The sequence below is a fragment of the Schistocerca americana genome, unplaced genomic scaffold (assembly GCF_021461395.2).
Source record: "Schistocerca americana isolate TAMUIC-IGC-003095 unplaced genomic scaffold, iqSchAmer2.1 HiC_scaffold_1310, whole genome shotgun sequence".
Taxonomy (NCBI): Eukaryota; Metazoa; Arthropoda; class Insecta; order Orthoptera; family Acrididae; genus Schistocerca; species Schistocerca americana.
The window spans coordinates 15,001-22,500 of NW_025725384.1; the positions used below are offsets into that span (position 1 = coordinate 15,001).

A 7,500-nucleotide genomic window follows, 5' to 3' on the forward strand; every position below is an offset into this window, starting at 1 on the left:
GCGCCAGTTCTGCTTACCAAAAGTGGCCCACTTGGCACTCCGATCCGAGTCGTTTGCTCGCGGCTTCAGCATATCAAGCAAGCCGGAGATCTCACCCATTTAAAGTTTGAGAATAGGTTGAGGTCGTTTCGGCCCCAAGGCCTCTAATCATTCGCTTTACCGGATGAGACTCGTACGAGCACCAGCTATCCTGAGGGAAACTTCGGAGGGAACCAGCTACTAGATGGTTCGATTAGTCTTTCGCCCCTATACCCAGCTCCGACGATCGATTTGCACGTCAGAATCGCTACGGACCTCCATCAGGGTTTCCCCTGACTTCGTCCTGGCCAGGCATAGTTCACCATCTTTCGGGTCCCAACGTGTACGCTCTAGGTGCGCCTCACCTCGCAATGAGGACGAGACGCCCCGGGAGTGCGGAGGCCGCCGCCCCGTGAAGGGCGGGGAAGCCCCATCCTCCCTCGGCCCGCGCAAGGCGAGACCTTCACTTTCATTACGCCTTTAGGTTTCGTACAGCCCAATGACTCGCGCACATGTTAGACTCCTTGGTCCGTGTTTCAAGACGGGTCGTGAAATTGTCCAAAGCTGAAGCGCCGCTGACGGGAGCGATTATTCCGCCCGAGAGCATCCCGAGCCAACAGCGGCGCGGGTCCGGGGCCGGGCCAGGTAGGTCCGTCATCCGGGAAGAACCGCGCGCGCTTGCCGGGAGCCCGAGCGCCCAAAGGGGCGAATCGACTCCTCCAGATATACCGCCGGGCAGCCAGCCAGGACACCGGGGCTCTGCCCAACAGACGCGAACCGAGGCCCGCGGAAGGACAGGCTGCGCACCCGGGCCGTAGGCCGGCACCCAGCGGGTCGCGACGTCCTACTAGGGGAGAAGTGCGGCCCACCGCACACCGGAACGGCCCCACCCCGCGGCGAGTGGAAAGGCAACCGGACACGGCCCCGCCGCGGATTGCTCCGCGCGGGCGGCCGGCCCCATCTGCCGAGGGCGGAGGCCAGTGGCCGGATGGGCGTGAATCTCAGCCGTTCGACCTTTCGGACTTCTCACGTTTACCCCAGAACGGTTTCACGTACTTTTGAACTCTCTCTTCAAAGTTCTTTTCAACTTTCCCTCACGGTACTTGTTCGCTATCGGTCTCGTGGTCATATTTAGTCTCAGATGGAGTTTACCACCCACTTGGAGCTGCACTCTCAAGCAACCCGACTCGAAGGAGAGGTCCCGCCGACGCTCGCACCGGCCGCTACGGGCCTGGCACCCTCTACGGGCCGTGGCCTCATTCAAGTTGGACTTGGGCTCGGCGCGAGGCGTCGGGGTAGTGGACCCTCCCAAACACCACATGCCACGACAGGCGGCAGCCTGCGGGGTTCGGTGCTGGACTCTTCCCTGTTCGCTCGCCGCTACTGGGGGAATCCTTGTTAGTTTCTTTTCCTCCGCTTAGTAATATGCTTAAATTCAGCGGGTAGTCTCGCCTGCTCTGAGGTCGTTGTACGAGGTGTCGCACGCCACACCGCCAGCCGGCTGTGCACGCTACCGAGTAAGTACCGGTATGCGAACCGCCAGGCGACGGGCGCGCATCGCACATTTCAGGAGGCGCGGCCGGCCCCACAGGCGGCCGCGACGCTCCCAGGTCTGCGAAGCGGGGCAAACGCCGCGCGCTTCAGTATACGTAGCCGACCCTCAGCCAGACGTGGCCCGGGAACGGAATCCATGGACCGCAATGTGCGTTCGAAACGTCGATGTTCATGTGTCCTGCAGTTCACATGTCGACGCGCAATTTGCTGCGTTCTTCATCGACCCACGAGCCGAGTGATCCACCGTCCTGGGTGATCTTTTCTTAGTTTCCACTGTCTCTTTCAAGACAGTTGCATAGGCGGGACGTAGGCGTGTGGCGGCCCCTGTTCAAGCGTTCTGTGTCCAACGGCCTCACGGCCGATGGGCGTCGTACGGCTCCACACCGGAGCGGACAGGCAGTCGGGCGAAAGTCATTCAAAACCGGCGCCAGGCGCCAGGTGCCGCAGGCCAGCCGCTCCAGCGCTTCAGCGCTCGTACCACACAACATTGGCGTTAGTTTTGAGAAGCACGCGTGGTTCCGCACGCGGCGCACGGCTACTGCGAGCCGTACAGGTAGCGTGTTGCGCGACACGACACGCACACCGAAAGACATGCAGTCTAGTCGGTAATGATCCTTCCGCAGGTTCACCTACGGAAACCTTGTTACGACTTTTACTTCCTCTAAATGATCAAGTTTGGTCATCTTTCCGGTAGCATCGGCAACGACAGAGTCAATGCCGCGTACCAGTCCGAAGACCTCACTAAATCATTCAATCGGTAGTAGCGACGGGCGGTGTGTACAAAGGGCAGGGACGTAATCAACGCGAGCTTATGACTCGCGCTTACTGGGAATTCCTCGTTCATGGGGAACAATTGCAAGCCCCAATCCCTAGCACGAAGGAGGTTCAGCGGGTTACCCCGACCTTTCGGCCTAGGAAGACACGCTGATTCCTTCAGTGTAGCGCGCGTGCGGCCCAGAACATCTAAGGGCATCACAGACCTGTTATTGCTCAATCTCGTGCGGCTAGAAGCCGCCTGTCCCTCTAAGAAGAAAAGTAATCGCTGACAGCACGAAGGATGTCACGCGACTAGTTAGCAGGCTAGAGTCTCGTTCGTTATCGGAATTAACCAGACAAATCGCTCCACCAACTAAGAACGGCCATGCACCACCACCCACCGAATCAAGAAAGAGCTATCAATCTGTCAATCCTTCCGGTGTCCGGGCCTGGTGAGGTTTCCCGTGTTGAGTCAAATTAAGCCGCAGGCTCCACTCCTGGTGGTGCCCTTCCGTCAATTCCTTTAAGTTTCAGCTTTGCAACCATACTTCCCCCGGAACCCAAAAGCTTTGGTTTCCCGGAGGCTGCCCGCCGAGTCATCGGAGGAACTGCGGCGGATCGCTGGCTGGCATCGTTTATGGTTAGAACTAGGGCGGTATCTGATCGCCTTCGAACCTCTAACTTTCGTTCTTGATTAATGAAAACATACTTGGCAAATGCTTTCGCTTCTGTTCGTCTTGCGACGATCCAAGAATTTCACCTCTAACGTCGCAATACGAATGCCCCCGCCTGTCCCTATTAATCATTACCTCGGGTTCCGAAAACCAACAAAATAGAACCGAGGTCCTATTCCATTATTCCATGCACACAGTATTCAGGCGGGCTTGCCTGCTTTAAGCACTCTAATTTGTTCAAAGTAAACGTGCCGGCCCACCGAGACACTCACTCAAGAGCACCCTGGTAGGATTGCAACGGGGTCCGCCTCGGGACGCACGAGCACGCACGAGGCGCGTCGCACGCCTTCAGCTCGCCCCACCGGCAGGACGTCCCACGATACATGCCAGTTAAACACCGACGGGCGGTGAACCAACAGCGTGGGACACAAATCCAACTACGAGCTTTTTAACCGCAACAACTTTAATATACGCTATTGGAGCTGGAATTACCGCGGCTGCTGGCACCAGACTTGCCCTCCAATAGATACTCGTTAAAGGATTTAAAGTGTACTCATTCCGATTACGGGGCCTCGGATGAGTCCCGTATCGTTATTTTTCGTCACTACCTCCCCGTGCCGGGAGTGGGTAATTTGCGCGCCTGCTGCCTTCCTTGGATGTGGTAGCCGTTTCTCAGGCTCCCTCTCCGGAATCGAACCCTGATTCCCCGTTACCCGTTACAACCATGGTAGGCGCAGAACCTACCATCGACAGTTGATAAGGCAGACATTTGAAAGATGCGTCGCCGGTACGAGGACCGTGCGATCAGCCCAAAGTTATTCAGAGTCACCAAGGCAAACGGACCGGACGAGCCGACCGATTGGTTTTGATCTAATAAAAGCGTCCCTTCCATCTCTGGTCGGGACTCTGTTTGCATGTATTAGCTCTAGAATTACCACAGTTATCCAAGTAACGTGGGTACGATCTAAGGAACCATAACTGATTTAATGAGCCATTCGCGGTTTCACCTTAATGCGGCTTGTACTGAGACATGCATGGCTTAATCTTTGAGACAAGCATATGACTACTGGCAGGATCAACCAGGGAGCTGCGTCAACTAGAGCTGAGCAGCCGGCCGCCCGGGAGTGTGTCCCGGGGGCCCGCGCGAACACGCAAGCGTCCGCTCAATTATTCTGCAAACAGGAGGAGGCTGAGCTCCCCTGCACCATACACCTCGAAACCCTCTCAGGTCCCGGCGGCGCGCAGCGCCGTCCTAAGTACTTGGTCGGGTTCGAGAGAGGCGCAATCGCCCGGAGTTTGGCGAGTAGACGCTTTAGGTGCGACCACCCGTGCTCCCAACTGAGCTTGCCGCTGCCGACAGAGGCCCGGGAGCGTGCTGTCGTGGCATTGCCGGCGGGAGACAACACGCGCCACCTACGGTGACCGGCAGCTCCAACGCCAGCGCCACAGAAGGACAAAAGCCCCACTTGGGTGCCGAAGCGAACTCTCCCAGCACAGCGCACGCGCCAACACGTCCGCACAGCTGCGATACAAACCACCTGCGAGAACCGCAGAGGCGACCGAGCAGCAGACGGCGTCGCGGCGCCGAGCGCCGGGCGGCGGCGCATCCTCAGCGCACACAGTCCTCAATCGGACCAGCACACTGCAGATGTCCACCGCGCTTCGCACCGGGCCCGCGAGGACCTACTTTGGCCGCACGGCGCCGCGTGCAGGGTGCGCCGGCGCGCAGCTGCGCCGCCTGCCGCCTCCGTCGGCCGGCGCGCCTGCCACTGGCCGCCCCCACCAGCCGGCTGTAGCGCGTGCGCCCACGCACCGCACGGCCAACACGCCGGGAGGCCCCCCCTCACCGGCCGGGGACGGTCCCACCCAGCCACCGCCGCGTATCGCTTCACACCCACATGCCATTCACGTTCGTGGGCATGGTGGGTATCGCTGCAACAACCGGTTGGTAGCTCAACCGATCGTCGCCATCACTGATTCACCCCTAGCGAGAACAACCGCACCACAACGGTTTACCAGTTGTTCATTTGCGTAACGTCACCAGCAAACGTAGGCGTCCATCGCCATTTGCAAATTCAACGATTGTTGCATGCCTGTGTCAGGTGTCACGACACACTGTCTGCCCACATACACGCAACAACATGTCCACGCTTAGCGAACACGTGGAAGGTGGCCCCCGTACGTATGCGATGTCCATTGCGCGAACGACTGTCAACCGGCCTCTGTCGCATGTCGCAGATGTGGAACGCAGTGCACCGTGCTATCACGGTGTGTGAGAAGAGACGACTACGTCTGACAACACGCGCCACTACATCAACAGACGGCTCATGCTGATCGCCATCCAGGGCATACCACACTGCAATCCAGCTCTTATAGGGAGACGACACGTAGCTGAGTGCACAACATTTGGACCGCATGGTTCGCCGTTGTTGGCGCAGTCGTTGTACGGTCACATGTACCACGATGTATCATTCAGTACATGAGGACCAATGTGCAGTACAGTGTGTGATTTGGACGTACAACATCAGCGGACAGTTGACACAGGCCGTACCACAGCGTAGGCTAAGTGCTTCGCCATGCGAATGCCAATGAACAACTGCAAATGCCAATGAACAACTGCAAAGGGCATTGAGCATGTACGTCCTGCTGCCATCCACATTACAGTGTATAGCTGCAAGGTGTTTAACATGAAGCGATACACTGGGGACCGGGCAGTGCGAGTAGCAAACTATATTGCGGGGGTTGCAGTTAGGCAACACTACACTAATTTAACGCGTCGTATGACAATTACAGAGCAGGTTAAGGCCCAACGTGTGTTGGGTTAAGGCCCAACGTGTGTTGGGTTAAGGCCCAACGTGTGTTGGGTTAAGGCCCAACGTGTGTTGGGTTAAGGCCCAACGTGTGTTGGGTTAAGGCCCAACGTGTGTTGGGTTACGTTAAGGGGCAATGTGGGTTACGTTAAGGGGCAATGTGGGTTACGTTAAGGGGCAATGTGGGTTACGTTACGGCGCAATATAGGTTACGTTACGGCGCAATATAGGTTACGTTAAGGGGCAATGTGGGTTACGTTACGGCGCAATATAGGTTACGTTACGGCGCAATATAGGTTACGTTAAGGCGCAATATCGGTTACGTTAAGGCGCAATACAGGTTACGTTAAGGCGCAATACAGGTTACGTTAAGGCGCAATACAGGTTACGTTAAGGCGCAATACAGGTTACGTTAAGGCGCAATACAGGTTACGTTAAGGCGCAATACAGGTTACGTTAAGGCGCAATACAGGTTACGTTAAGGCGCAATGCAGGTTACGTTAAGGCGCAATGCAGGTTACGTTAAGGCGCAATGCAGGTTACGTTAAGGCGCAATACAGGTTACGTTAAGGCGCAATGCAGGTTACGTTAAGGCGCAATGCAGGTTACGTTAAGGCGCAATACAGGTTACGTTAAGGCGCAATACAGGTTACGTTAAGGCGCAATACAGGTTACGTTAAGGCGCAATACAGGTTACGTTAAGGCGCAATACAGGTTACGTTAAGGCGCAATACAGGTTACGTTAAGGCGCAATACAGGTTACGTTAAGGCGCAATACAGGTTACGTTAAGGCGCAATACAGGTTACGTTAAGGCGCAATACAGGTTACGTTAAGGCGCAATACAGGTTACGTTAAGGCGCAATACAGGTTACGTTAAGGCGCAATACAGGTTACGTTAAGGCGCAATACAGGTTACGTTAAGGCGCAATACAGGTTACGTTAAGGCGCAATACAGGTTACGTTAAGGCGCAATACAGGTTACGTTAAGGCGCAATACAGGTTACGTTAAGGCGCAATACAGGTTACGTTAAGGCGCAATACAGGTTACGTTAAGGCGCAATACAGGTTACGTTAAGGCGCAATACAGGTTAGGTTAAGGCGCAATACAGGTTAGGTTAAGGCGCAATACAGGTTAGGTTAAGGTACGACATAGGTTAGGTTAAGGTACGACATAGGTTAGGTTAAGGTACGACATAGGTTAGGTTAAGGTACGACATAGGTTAGGTTAAGGTACGACATAGGTTAGGTTAAGGTACGACATAGGTTAGGTTAAGGTACGACATAGGTTAGGTTAAGGTACGACATAGGTTAGGTTAAGGTACGACATAGGTTAGGTTAAGGTACGACATAGGTTAGGTTAAGGTACGACATAGGTTAGGTTAAGGTACGACATAGGTTAGGTTAAGGTACGACATAGGTTAGGTTAAGGTACGACATAGGTTAGGTTAAGGTACGACATAGGTTAGGTTAAGGTACGACATAGGTTAGGTTAAGGTACGACATAGGTTAGGTTAAGGTACGACATAGGTTAGGTTAAGGTACGACATAGGTTAGGTTAAGGTACGACATAGGTTAGGTTAAGGTACGACATAGGTTAGGTTAAGGTACGACATAGGTTAGGTTAAGGTACGACATAGGTTAGGTTAAGGTACGACATAGGTTAGGTTAAGGTACGACATAGGTTAGG

The 7,500-nt window shown here is 55.1% G+C and overlaps 3 non-coding genes across 3 annotated transcripts in view; all 3 read right to left on the bottom strand.

Annotated features, from left to right (window-relative positions):
• The window catches only part of LOC124564281, a 4,222-nt gene extending 2,738 nt beyond the window's left edge, over positions 1–1,484 (bottom strand). The window contains exon 1 of the ribosomal RNA XR_006970553.1: positions 1–1,484. This exon is cut by the window's left edge and continues 2,738 nt beyond it. This is a non-coding gene — a ribosomal RNA (large subunit ribosomal RNA).
• A 188-nt stretch (positions 1,485–1,672) lies between these two features.
• Positions 1,673–1,827, bottom strand: LOC124564284. Its single transcript, XR_006970555.1, has one exon. It is a non-coding gene; the product is annotated as a 5.8S ribosomal RNA (ribosomal RNA).
• A 351-nt stretch (positions 1,828–2,178) lies between these two features.
• LOC124564287 lies at positions 2,179–4,088 on the bottom strand. The gene has a single exon (XR_006970558.1). It is a non-coding gene; the product is annotated as a small subunit ribosomal RNA (ribosomal RNA).
• Positions 4,089–7,500: the final 3,412 nt, after the last annotated feature.